This window comes from Limulus polyphemus, unplaced genomic scaffold (genome assembly GCF_000517525.1).
Source record: "Limulus polyphemus unplaced genomic scaffold, Limulus_polyphemus-2.1.2 Scaffold2786, whole genome shotgun sequence".
NCBI classification, from domain to species: domain Eukaryota; kingdom Metazoa; phylum Arthropoda; class Merostomata; order Xiphosura; family Limulidae; genus Limulus; species Limulus polyphemus.
In genome coordinates, this window is record NW_013668396.1 from 107848 (window position 1) to 122400 (window position 14553).

At 32.7% G+C, this 14553-nt stretch overlaps 2 long non-coding RNA genes across 4 annotated transcripts in view; one reads left to right on the forward strand and one right to left on the reverse strand.

Annotated features, from left to right (window-relative positions):
- The window catches only part of LOC111087873, a 97883-nt gene extending 94504 nt beyond the window's left edge, over nucleotides 1-3379 (reverse strand). Inside the window, exon 1 of one of the 2 annotated variants that reach the window (XR_002612501.1) lies at nucleotides 3233-3379. This is a non-coding gene — a long non-coding RNA (uncharacterized LOC111087873). The remainder of the gene's footprint in view (nucleotides 1-3232) is intronic. The other variant, XR_002612502.1, reaches the window with a different exon arrangement.
- Nucleotides 1-11573, forward strand: part of LOC106467901 — a 58653-nt gene extending 47080 nt beyond the window's left edge. The window contains exons 1-3 of one of the 2 annotated variants that reach the window (XR_002612504.1): nucleotides 3380-3442; nucleotides 3830-3951; nucleotides 11562-11573. This is a non-coding gene — a long non-coding RNA (uncharacterized LOC106467901). Of the gene's footprint in view, nucleotides 1-3379; nucleotides 3443-3829; nucleotides 3952-11561 lie in introns of those variants that run through there. The other variant, XR_002612503.1, reaches the window with a different exon arrangement.
- The last annotated feature ends 2980 nt before the right edge of the window (nucleotides 11574-14553 follow it).

Here is a 14553-nt window from a genome sequence, read left to right on the forward strand (position 1 = left end):
TGACCGTCACATTATAACGCCCCCACCGGCTGAAAGGGCGAGCATGTTTGGTGGGACGGGGATTCGAATCCGCGACCCGCAGATTGCGAGTCGAGTGCCCTAACCACCTGGCCATGCCGGGCCGCGAATTTATTCAAATAACTGTATCAATTCAACTCACCCTTTCCGACTTCACTATCAAACCACACTATTATATGATTTTTTTTAATAATAAAGAATAGATTTAAAGCATCTTTAAATGCCCCCTAGTAGCACATCGGTATGTCTGCGGACTTACAACGCTAGAATCCAGGTTTCGATACCCGTGGTGGGCAGAGCACAGAGAGCCCATTGTGTAGCTTTGTGCTTAATTACAAACAAACATCTTTAAATTGTTGATTGTAAGCTTCAGCTAGTCAGTATATTCTAATATGTATTCTTAGTGATTTGAATTGTTGCTTTTCTATTTATAAGTAGATTTAGCAATCCAAAGATTATATAAATATACAAGCGAAAGTATTCGGCTTCGCACGGGTTATTAAGTTGATATATTTTAGTAAGTACATAAAATTTATCATGAAAGTAAAAATATCGATCCAATTTTAAATTTAAATCGTTTCTGAATTAAAGTATTTTAATAAAAAACAAACCTATTTACTCAACGGACTCTAAATTAAGAAATCAACGAATATCATTCCAGTTTTGTTGTTTAGACATGTCATTTTATACTTTCAGTACATATATTACCAACAATATTAGGCTATACTTTTGTTGCTGAGCGACATGACATAAAGCCATTGTTGGAACGCATTGTTACCAAAACGCACTGGCTTTTCTATATATTAGGAGTTGTTAATCTAACTGGTACACTACAAGGTATAGTATGGGGCGCGCACGCGCGTGGATAAGTAATAATACCCAGGTGCACACCCTCAGGGTTCACTTAATATGGGTGCAAAATTTCAGGCTTCTTCCTCTTGGAGCTGTAGCAGTCATACACACACAGACACGCCATTTTATTATTATAGAGTCACTAATATCAATACGTTGCTACATATTGAAGTTGAGAGTATATCATATGTCATGATGTCCCCCAGTAGATCAGCGGTATGTTTACAGACTTTCAATGCTAAAATCCAGGATTCGATCCCCAGTAGTGAACAGAGTGCAAATAGCACATTGTTGACGCATTTCCTACCTCTAAGTGTATACATGCAGAAGTTGTTGATTGTAGCTTTTAGAAGATAAGTTATGTTACTTCTAATTCTAAACACTCCAAAGAAATGTGTTTTGCTTTGGAATAAATTAATTTATGTAGTCGACTTAATAAGAGTATGTTATTCTCAGGTAAACTGATAACTTGAGTTTTGTAGTTAAGTCTGAATTCTCTACCTAAATCTTAAAGGACGAAACTGGTGACGAATTCACAGTGAAATGAAAACACAACTCTTTATTAAACAAACATAATTCAGTAGCCACATGTGTATTTGATGAAAGACAACACTTCTAGATGAAGAGAGATTTACAAAATGTCAAGAATAAGACTGACAGAACTAACCACTGTATACTTCTCCCAATAAGCTAGGTTAATTCACTCAGAGTGCACTTGTTAATAACGTCACTTAGTCATCTCAGATTTAAAACTAGGGAGGGTATATCCCCCAGCTATTCCTAAACCTCTACAAGGTAACTGTTATTAGAGAACACACTCAGCACAAGACTAAGGAGTTCCCCAGAGACATCTTCCGGGGGGAGAGTTCAGCAACACCAGAAAGGAGGGAACAACACTTAATAATGTATAATTAGTTCAAAAATAAGATCACGACATTTTATAGCCAGTATGCCGCCATATTCTATCATTTCAAAATCCCATCTCTTTGGCAGTAATGTACATGTGTATGTGGTAAACGAGGCACTCGTCCAAATTCTCTCCTTCGAGTTATATTCTTCTTGAAAATTACGCCTGTTAAACAATATATATTATGTAACATTGCTACTTTTTGTTATTTTAGAAACTTAGTATTGTTTATTTGATTTAGTGAAGATAAATTTTGTTTCTGTATTTGTTCTAATTCAAAAATACTATTACTTATATAGCTTTTAATTTCGATCTTCCAGTTTTAACTGCCACAACGTTATTGTTAGTCGCCTAGTTAGTGTTAAGTTTGCGTTTGACATTCGAAAAATGAAAACCAACACAACAAAATATTCGTAAATTAAAACACTTTTTTATATTATTTCTATAATAATTTTCTGGCTGAAACGCTCTTCTTGTAGACCAATAACATTCATGAACGTAAACTCGAAAGTGACCTAAACATTCAGTATTCTAACTTCTAGGCTTAATTTCACTAGTTATTTATTGCATTTAAAATTTGAAAAATATTTATGTTGCCAAGATTGTTCCAAAGAAGAAAAAAAATCGTCAAGGAAGCTCTTTCAGACCATATTATGATTGTTTTGTTAGCCAAATTCATATAAACATTAATAGCATGTGTCAATGGAAGACTAAACCTGCAGATATACATATATATATATATATATAACAAAACAATGCACAATTTTAAGGTATCTATTTAATGTACTTAAAAAATAACTGTCAAGCACTCACAATTTTAACTAAGAGGAGTTGCACTGATTGTATAAAGAAACGACATTCTGAATTGGGCACATCAACGATGAATAATCAAATATTAAAATCAATATTGTTTGCAAAAGCAAATGTAACATTTTTACTTAGAATGAAACAATACACAAAAGTGTCAGATTTTAGCAGTCTCTAATTTTGCGTCAATGCCACTTTATAAAGGGCAAAAACAAATACAAATTATGAACCTCGAAAAATAGAAACGAACCGAAAGCATTTCTAAACTAGAAACTAACAGTTCAATATTATCATTACTAGTAAAATACTAAGTTAGTACCATGAGTTATAGTTGTAGGCCTTGTAAGTAGTTCCAACGCAAACTCATAGTGCGATTTTATCAACAAACGTTTACACGTTAATTATTATCTTACAAAAGTTCTTTTAAACATGCAATCAAATACCGACTGGGTCATTTTATATTAAATAGCCGAATGTTAAAAGACATAAACAATAATAATGTTATTTAAATAAAAATTATCTTAATGGATTTCAACAAATTACATGCTGTTGTCACTGTATTAGAGTTGTTCATTAGGCTTAGAAATTAAAACTTTAATAAATAACGTAAAGAATTAGGCTGTTTGTATAATATGAAGTCATACTTACAACATATATTTCGCTGAAAATAAAAAGCTATAGAAATAATTAAAGTCAGCTGAAAAATAAAAAACGTACTGAAAATCAGGAAGGGATGTAATTTGGACAAGAGATAGGATTTGACGGTACACCGGTATATCTAGCTACACGGAGATGGCAACACGTACAGCGAACGCGTTTATGCGTGGATAAGAAATGTGTTATTTAAGTATTAAAATTGTATGTTCTGGGAGGTTGAACGCGAATGGATATTGATGATTTGTTAAGGCCTTCTGAAATTCAAAGCTATTGTGGTTACATGCTTTTATATGATGCTTAACTATTACCCCTTTCTTTACTTTTAATTGGCTAAAATTTCATTGTTTCTGGGTTTTCTTATCGCTTTACCTTTCAAAAACACATACCAAACGGTATTTGCTCAATTTCTTAAATGTAGTAGAATTTTCGGATATCGGCATTACGCAGTTTATTGCGTATTATTTTGATTATTTTTAAAATATGTAAAATAATAAAAGTTGCTTCATTTGTTGGAAGTTTATAAATTTCATCGATTGTATTCTGATAAAAAAAAATCTTAAAAATAAATTAATACGGAATTTACTCTAGGTAGCAGGCCAGTCTTGGGAGACAATGGCGGGTATAGGATTTGGAACTTCGTTAAATACTCAAACTACAACCTCCACCCCATCATTTGGTTTTGGTAGTATAGCTTCAACTGGACAAAGTAAGTAATTAAACAAAAAAAAAATAGTTGTTTAAAAGGGTGATGCTCGAATATTTTGGTAACGCTAAAAACAAAGTGTAGTCAAGTGGGCATTGTAAGCGGTGTTGCTGTTAGGTTAGGCTTAGAAAACACTAATGTCATGAGTAACGTTCGTCGTTATTACTGATAGTAATAATATTAATAATACAGTAATAATATTACTAGCCAATCCAAATCAACATTTCAAAAAGCGACTTACACGTTTTTTCATACTTCACAAAATTAAATAAATACAATTTAGAAAGATTTCCAATTATATCTGTCGGCATCATAAGTTATAACTTATACTAAGTTATAGTTAAACAAATTGCTTCGATATATTTTGCTTTAGTATTGCAGCATAATTTTCATAATCTGAAATATATATAATACTAGTTTAATTAATACCAGACTTAGTCACTGTTTGAATTTCCATTTTAAAGTGTATGAAGATTTCACTTAGAACTTAGATTCTTGAAACAGAAATAAGTTGGATGTTAGTAGAAGTGGTTTGCAACTAATTTGCAGTAACATTTAATGACTTTGGTTTAGTTTTTTTTTTTGTTCACCAACATGTAAAAATTTGTGGTTATGTTTGAGTCAGTGTTTTCCCCTTCTCGACCCACCATTCCTCTTATTACAGATTTTCACACTTGGCTATTTAATAATGGATCTTTGATCTTGTCCAATGCTGGATATTGAGCAGCCTTATCCCACACCTTTCATTTTCCCAGTACTGTTTTGTGTTTACCTCCCTTATCCTCTCCCTTTTGTTACATTCCTTATGGATTTGTAGACCTTCTCCTCGAGCAGTCCTATCAGATTGGGATGTCATTGGCATCATTGGGCTGATATATTTGTCATCGACATCTCATGCACTCCGTACCATTCTACATATCTTCTCCTTTATCCAGATTGATCTTTCCTTCTCAAGACTTTTGCAGTTCGTGTAGGTAATTCTTCTTTGTTGTCGTTTCCCTACCTTCCGTATCCCACCTTTATTCCCAATCTGATCAGGATAGGCATCTGTATCCCATATGAGTGCTTCTTTGTTACATTTATGTACCAAAGAAGCGCACATGACCTTTCTACTTCAACACTTACCTCTTGGGTTTGGCTTTTGAATCAAGTGGCTTATTCCTTCTTAACTTCTTTCTCCTGAAATCAGTTCCAGGTGTCATCACGTCAGATGAGGCACCTTACCTTTTGCCTAGTGTCTTACCTCCATCGTTCAAATTTTGGTGAGACTGTGACTGGGTCAGTTATCTTTTTTATATACATTTCAATTTGTTCAGGGGCATGTCCCTTTTTTATCATCAAGATCCCACTCTGTGGCGAGTGTTACCTCTCCAGGTATACTTCATATATATCACAAATCCTCTCTACGACCAGAATGCTATCATAAAATACAATATTCCCATGACCAATAATGCACACTGTTGAGATGGGGTGGTGGACGTTGGAGGTTTCCTCCTGAATGTGATATAACACTAATATAAAAAATACGAAACATTAAGTTGAGAGTAGGATGGTGATGTTCTGGTGGTGTAGATGAGGCGAGTCCTCCATTCATGTGCTCCATCTCTGTACGGCGAGTTCTGAGGGTTGATGTTGTGTCCGACTTCTGTGACTATTTGGAGGGTGCAGTTGTATATAATTTATAACAGCAATCCACTTCTGTGCGGTGGTACCCAGAAGTTTGTGATGTGCTCCAATGCAGTACTGTACTGTCTGAGGTGATGATGTTGCACAAGTCTACTAATAAATACTCTCCATCTCTGTATGGTGGGCTCTGAGTATTGATGTTGCATCCAACTTCTGTGACTATCTGGAGGGTGCAGTTGCATATGACTTATAGGGGCAATACATTTCCACGCGGTGGTATCCGAATGTTCAAGATGCAGTCAAATGCTGTGTGGTCCTACCTGAGGAGATGATGTTGCTGTGGAGTGTATCTGTCACATTGCAGTTTCCCCCATTTATTGGAATCCCTTGTCCATCACATGGATGTCGGTTCGTGGTGATTGGTTTTGTATTTAGAGCAGGACCAATCAATATAAGTCCTCTTACATGTTGCCTGTGTGTTTTCCTATTCCTCATTCAATTTGCCTCGTGATCATGCAGAACAAGGGGGATAACGTTGAAGGAGGCGGTGATTCTCCCTCTGGAACTCCATTTCAAAGAGTTTTCGTGGCCTTTGGTTGCTGTTGCATAGTGGGGTGCCTATCAGATTGAGTTTGAATATGATGTGACCTCCTACAGGGACACTTCTCTTACTGCTGTAATTTGGATGTTGGGTTCCCAGATGTATGGTTAGTTGTGGATGGCATAGATGCATTGGTTTTGTAGATTAGTTTGCACAGTATATACTTCCGTTCTACTGGAGTTGAAGTGAAGACAGTTTGGACCCTCCTCCTACCATGCATTGGAGGTTATATTCTCAATAATGCTTGGTTATGGACTGACATTGACCTGCTGTGTACAGTCCATCATGCCTTAGCCACTCTACATTTTGGAGCACACCCGGTTTTGCTTCCCCCCCCCCCCCCCACATTACTGTCTGTAGAAGATTCACTTACAGCCTCTCATCAATGGGATTGAGATTATGATATCATTTGGTTCATATTCCAATCTAGCCATTTTCTTTACTTTTTGGCTGTGCTCCTACATTCTTTCCGTCAGTGTCTGCAACACCTCTTTTCACACTGGACATATAGTATACCTGGTACAGAAGTGTTACATTCTCCTACATATGATTCTCCATTAAGAGGATCATCAGTATAATGTGTTCTTCGGATGTTTCTTTCTTATCCCTCGCACTGGTCCCTCCACCTGTTCAATGTGGGACTCTAGCTTTTTTGTGAGTAGAGGTAATTTACTGTATTGGAGTTATAATTTTCCTATACTGAAAATATATTTCCAATAAGTACTTACCACACTTCCCACCCTTTCTCCTCACTGAAAACCTGTGCATCCTTTTTTGCCTAAACTCGAAGTGATAGTTCAGTAGAATCGAATAGAGGGAGTCACATGCATCAGGAGGGTGGTTTGCACTCCTGTTGAGTGGGGGGGGGGGGGTTGTCAGGTGATGATTTGCATATGAGATGTAGTTAAACCACGATAATTGTGAAGTATGTGGGAGTGCAAGACTTGTGGCATGTGAAAAATGTTTGCATATAGAGGGCAGCAATAAAGGAGAATAGCTATATATGTGGGAGGAAGTAAGTACCTCTTGAAATATATTTTCAGTATAGGAAAATTATAACTTTCAATTAGTTGGTTATTTTTGTTGCAATCTATTAATAATAATTTTAATTAATTGATTAGTTTATGGGACACTAATTGATGTTGTTGCTGCAAATAGATAATTGATTAAATTGCTCAGCTCTGTATGTGAGAATAATTAATTGATTGAAATAGATTAACATGCTTGACTAATCAATTAGTGATTTCTACTATTTGTTGAACTCTATGGGTAATAAACTTTTGGAATGAATTTTCATTAGAAGTAGTGAAGGTTGGCAAATTATGGTAGTTATAATGAGGTGAATCAATGATATCCTGAAGCTAAGTGTGCAAGAACGGTCAAGAAGGACCAGTGTTCCTTTATTGTCTGCTTGCTATCATAGCATAGTGAAAGATTTATATAGTTTTTTTTTCTATATGACTGACTTTGCCATTAGGCACCTATAAACATGTTGCTCTCCCATAGATAAATTGAACCGCACCCAAGCAATAGAACTATCAGTCTGTAAGGGATATTCCATCTTTCATATTGTTATATATATATATATATAATGTAAATCCAGAAAAAACTGATGTCAGCAAGGATGAAAGGGGAAGAAAATGGCACCATTTCTTCCCAAAGGGGTGAAAACATTTTTTCTAATTTTTATGTAGGCCCTATAAAAAATTCTTTACATTTTAATGGTGTAATTTTTATCAGGGTTATTATTAAAGCGTTATTTTTAGTGTGCCATTTTTATTTTATTTTTTTCCTTTTTCATTAACACAGTTACAATTATTAACAAGTGCCATACATTGTGTTTCTGGTGTATAAACATTGTAATCACCATATAAACTCTTAGAGGGCAAACTATTAACAAGTAACATAGTTATGGAAGCAAAGACCTGCTATTTTTTAGATCACTGGCACATATTAAATTCGGGAATGATGGAGGTATGTAATTTAACTATACTAATCACATGTTCTTACAGAGTGCCTGTTGTTCAGTCATATTTGATAAACCCATTAATTTCAGTGGAAAAGTATGAACACTCAGAATTTGTACGACTTTGTGGCATACACATTAACATAACATAATATTTAGGGGAAACCAGGAACTTATTGGTCCATCCAGGCTTACCCATCTTCTAAAATAAACTAAAACTATTAAATATATAAAAAATTTCAAAGCCATTCCTTATCATTCGTATAGTTATCAAGCCTCCACAACATCTGAAGGCAACCACCATGTTAGAAAAATAAAACCATCTTAGCTGAAGATGACTCTTACTCTGCCAAAATTTAGTCCTCTTGTCCAACCATGCTCACAATTAAGCATGGAAAAAATGATACATCAACACTACCAGTTTCTTCAACAATATAAAACACCTCAATCAGATTCCCTCTAACTGTTCGTTTTTCAAGAGTTTAATATATTTTCATATAATTAATAAAGAAGCCATTTTCTGTAACTGATCACACTGTTATAGTTAGTAAATGTATCATGCTAATGACCTGTGAATGTGTATGATATAATATCAACTTGACTGAGTGATCTTCCCCCTGTCATTAACACATTTCATTAGTTCATGGTTTTCAGTGGTGAGAATGGTAAGACATAGAGACACAAGTATAAATTTTGATAAGTTGAGAGTCATTTTCAGCTTAGATAGTTTTACTTTTCTAACAGGATGGTTGGCCTTTGGAGTGGATTATCTTCAAATGTATGGATGCAGTAAACTTAGGGGAAGGTTTGATAAATATTCAAATGATCAGGTTTGGATTAGAGGTGTTTTTTATGTGGATTGGACCAGCAAGCCCCATTGAGTTATTTTATCCAATTTGTTTGATTAGTTCTGTATGGTGCTTGCTTTAATGGGCAAATGTTATTCAATATGATGCAATGTTTGGATAAATCCAGTGCATTGACAAAGCTTTTTTCCATTCATTATCATTAGTAATTCCATTGAATGTAAAGAGAAAATGAAAAGCTTTGAAGTTATAATAATAGAAACATTTGGGGAGATAGATTGCAAACTCACTCTTGGTTTTTACAAATGAGTTTTTTCGTTGTGCATTTTATATACAAAATTAATTAATTTCTATAGGAAATTCAGCAGTATTCTTGCTAATGATTCTGGGCTTAGAAGTTTTACAGAGTATCATGACCTTTTAAACACTTTTGTTTCTAGACTTCAACTCCTTTGGATATTGTTTTTGTATGAGTGAAAATCTATTGATTTTACCTCCTATTAAAATTATTATTATATATAGTTAATACTTGATACATAACAGTTCTGTATATAACACGACATTACATCAGTAGATTAGTTGCATTAGTTTTAGCTAATTACTTTTTTGCCATATTGATGATTGTTGTAAAGTTCTTTGTAAGTCTTACTTTAATTATTGAACTTTCTGTAGGCTTGTCATATATCCTTTTCAGCTTATAAAAGGTTTACAGTTACTTATTACTTCCTATAGCTAGCCCTATCTGTTTACTAAGTGTCACATCTTAGTTATGTGAGTGTAGTAGAGTTAGACACACCTCATTGTATTTTTAATATGTTGTTTTCTTTGTATTATGTTTAACCTAGTTATATTTTTTATGGATGATTCAGGTATTCTCTGAATTTCTTATTTCTCATTTTGTTTCTTCATAAAGTCATAAACACAGTTTTTATTTGTACTGTAGGTAAATTAATACTTCTAACTTGCACAGTTTAAACAATAACATTTCACTGTAAACTTGTCACACTCCCAGATGTCACTTTCTTCTCAAGTTACACTGTAGAAAGGCTTAGTGAGTTTTCATTGGGCAAAAGGCATGTTGGGAAGAATGTGAAAAAAATCAGGCATGTTATACTGATATGTTTATCAAAGAAAATTATTTCTGACAGTTAAGTGTTTCTATATTCCCTAAGTAAGGTGTACTATATTATTTATCTATTGTTATTTTCATTAACAGTATTGGTTAGACTGTTTAATATATCAAATGTTATTACTTTTTTATTTCATTTCGTATTATTATAGAGATTGTTTTGCATCATTAGCTTAATATATGTATTTAGGACTAACCAAAATAACATAAGTTCACTAAATCTTTTTACATATTATAGGAATTATGTCTGAAAATTGTTTAATTGTGAGTATACCCAACTAATGAAACATGCATTCTAATCTTTATAAATAGGAACATAAGAAAAGTATATTTAATTAGCTATACATAGCTTGCTGTGATAGGAAGTTAATATTAGTTATAACCAGAGATGTATCTTTTTTTGGCCTTATGGTTTAAAGTGTTTACTATGGATATTAAAATAGTATATATTTTGTAATGAAATAAAATGTTTTTGTACCTTACCACATTTGAATCTTTTCGTTTTTACGTTTGCCCCCCCCATATTTTCTAGTTTTGAGATATTTAAGATAATCATATTTCTTAGAGATATACAGAATTATGTAACATACAATTAATGTATATTTGATAATTATTTGATATTTCAAGTAATTTTGTTTCTTAGAGCTATACAGAATTATGTAACATACAATTCATATATATTTAATAATTATTTGATATTTCAAATAATTTTATTTCTTAGAGCTATACAGAATTACGTAACATACAATTCATATATATTTAATAATTATTTGATATTTCAAATAATTTTGTTTCTTTGAGCTATACAGAATTATGTAACATACAATTAATGTATATTTGATATTTCAAATAATTTTGTTTCTTAGAGCTATACAGAATTATGTAACATACAATTATATTTCTCCTAAATCTGACTTAAAGTTTAAGGATGTGCATTGCATCCATGATAAAAGTAAACAGAAACTAAGTTAAATACAAACATTTCTTGAAAAAACTGTTTCAAACTGAGATATGTCTATGGACTTACAACACTAGAAACCAGGTTTCAATACCCGTGGTGGGCAGAGCACAGATAGCCCATTGTGTAGCTTTGTGCTTAATTACAACCAACCAAAAAAAGGTTTTGCGATAAAGATCCCCAAAACAAGATTTTGGTTTTATATATTAGTATGACCAACTATCAGCACATTCTACAAGATTTTGGTTTTATATATTAGTATGACCAAATATCAGCACATTTTATAAGGTTTTGGTTTTATATATTAGTATGACCAACTATTAGCACATTCTACAAGATTTTGGTTTTATATATTAGTATGACCAACTATCAGTACATTCTACAAGGTTTTGGTTTTATATATTAATATGACCAACTATCAGCACATTCTAGATTGCTTATGATACTTTTTACACTACACCTGTTTGATATGATGCCATACTCTGTTTTATTAACATTGTGTTGGCTTACCTGCCATGATGTGAGGGTTAGAACTGGGTGATTAACTCGATTAATTGATAAGCATCAGTTAATTAGCGTAATGGTAAATAAATGATTAATTGAAATTACAATTAAATCAATGTCACAGAAATAAACAACTAATCAAAATTAGTATTTCCAGTTATTACTGTTTTTGATTATATCAATTATACAGGTAATTGAAATATTGCCATTGTGATTACTTGTAGTTATAAAAGATTAATTCAAGGTTATTCACTTAAATTTATTAGTGTCATGACTAATTGAAATTAGTATTTTTGAATATTTCTGTTATCCAAGTCTTGTGAGATTAATTGATTAGTTAAATGTAACCAATTAATGACCCCGATGGTTAATAGATTATCAAATTCCACTTATTGCCTAGTTCAAGTTAAGTTTATAATAAATTTGAACTCGCTGTCTCACTGTATGTATAAATTAAAAAAAATATTTGATTCTCAAAGATATTGGCCTGGTGGTTAGGGCACTTGAATCACAATCAGTGTGTCATGAGTTTTAGTCATGTCACTGAATATACTTGTCCTTTTAGCTGTAGTGTTGTTAAAATGTGATGGTCAATCCCACTATTGTTAAAGAGCAGCCCAAGAATTAGCAATGGGTAATGTTGACTCTCTGGTTTTCCTCTAGTTTGTCACTTCGAAATTAGGGATGGCTAGTACAGATAGCCTTTGAGTAGCTTTGTGGGAAATTGAACAAACCAACTCAAAGATATTTGGTTGTAAAAAATGCACTTTCAAGCTGATTAGGTTTTTAGGCTAGCAATTAAAAGGCTTGTCAGATTATAAAAAACAACATAGACCCTGCTATTATGGCCAAAAATATCAGTTACAGTGAGGGTGCCCAACTGATAGATTAGTATGGTTTAATCATTTTGAGTTTTTATGTCATTACAGATTTATAGTTAGACCAGTATTAGATGTTATTTATTAATAAATTTTTAGTTCCCATCTATGTAGGTAGCTTGCTTTCATCAGAAGCTATTGATAAACAACATACATCTATAGCATAAAGTCAAATAAATATTTGGTGCTTGAAGACTGTCCTGGCATATCCACCTTTGAGAAAAATAGAAATTTAAACTCTACCTTTATTTTCCAGAAAATCATTGATTCCCCCTTGTAAGATCCTGTCAAATGCTGACCTCTATTACTGCTAATAGCAACTCAGTCAATATGTCAGTCACCCTTTGAAAAAATAAAACTGTCTTATCCCTATCATGGCTGGTAAGCAAAGTTCAGGTGTCAGTGCACATCTGCATATCAAATTTTAAAATTTAACTGAAGGTAATAATTCTAACTCTGTTTGAACAGTTTTAACTCAAAAATGTTTTTGAATTCATATTTTGTAATTATTAACAAAATTTGTAAAGAAAAATGTCAAACTTACATAGAGCATTTTTTTTTTCTATTGAGCAAGAGAACTACTTCTTCCTAGACCTTATGCAAAATTGAGAGAGTTATTTCTAGAAGATAACTTTAGTGTAAAAAGAAAGCTAGCCACCCTTTAAGCTATACTATTTTAGATTTATAGAAAATGTCTTTTGAAATACAACCAGACAATGATTATAGACACATTGCACTCGAATGCCACAAACCACACCAGTTACCAAACAAAATTCTGAAAGAAAATTCTTTTTATATTTCTTCTCAACTTCGAGGTGTCTCACCTATCAGAAACATACATCAAGTTTTTTTTATAGTTTTTTCTATCTATCTCAAAGTATAAGATTATACTTGATAAGAAGGTATCATCCCTTGTGAATGTAATTATTGATGTTTTGTTTTCCATGTGATTTTTCTTTGTTTTCACTGACTGTATTAGTTTGTACAGTCTCTTGTTCCCACCCTTTTATGACCTTGTGGCATTTGTTCTGAGCAATGTATAATGAAGGTCAGCTTTGAAAATAGCTATATGCAAAGTATAAATGTCAATGGATAGAGCAGATTATAAACTATTTATGTTAATGTCATTTGATGATGAAGCACCCACTTTGAGACTAATAATGCTTGGAGATGGCTTGATTGGGTAATGAAGAAAAACTTTAATACAAGTTTAACATAATAGCAAATGTACAATGTTTTGATAAGGTTTTGTCAAAACGTTATACATTTGCTGTTATGTTAAACTTATATTAAAGTTTTTCTTCATTACCCATTCAAGCCATCTTCTAGCATTATTATGTTAATGTAGAATGAATAAGATAGTGTGAGAGTAATTTATGAATCATTTCAAGAAATCTTTTTCCTTTGCTCTTTTTACTAGTAGAAACTTTGATCTCATTTTATGATTTACCCCTTCTATCTGACCAGATGATAACAGTTGCAAGTAAAAATCTTAAACCCTGATTGTTTCCCATACAATTTCAACCTCTTAGCTACTATTTTTTTTTGGAACATATGACATAACATTTAAAAACAACAAAAGACCTGCTGGCCCATATAGGCTTTCTCATCCACTAAAATACACTATTAAAAAAGTCCTCAAAGTCAGATCTTAGTAGAGCACACACCAACATATGACAGGTCTCGGATTTTACTCTGACAAGATACTCTCAACATCATAGATAACTTCCACAATCTCATTGAGCTGTGATGAACCATGGTGTACCATGATAGAGAAAATAACAGATAAACTATAAAGTTGTACTGAAAAAAAACGTTTGAAATGCATTTAGGGGGTTTTAGGGATTATACAAAGGAAATTTGAGATTTTTGAGATGAGGAAAAGTATTTTTAATTTTAACATGAAAATTAATCTGATCACGGACTATTCAAAACAAATTCTCAATATATTCATGGACAAATCTTTATTTTATTTTATTAAAAATACTTCACTAGAAAATACGAATTTTTGTATGTGAAAGACTTGTAATATTAACTGAAAGACTGACAAATTTTGTGAAGATATACACACTATATTGAAAGTTAGAAGTATTAAATCTATAAAGACTAAACAAGTACAAAGAGGTCACGTGGTCAGTCAA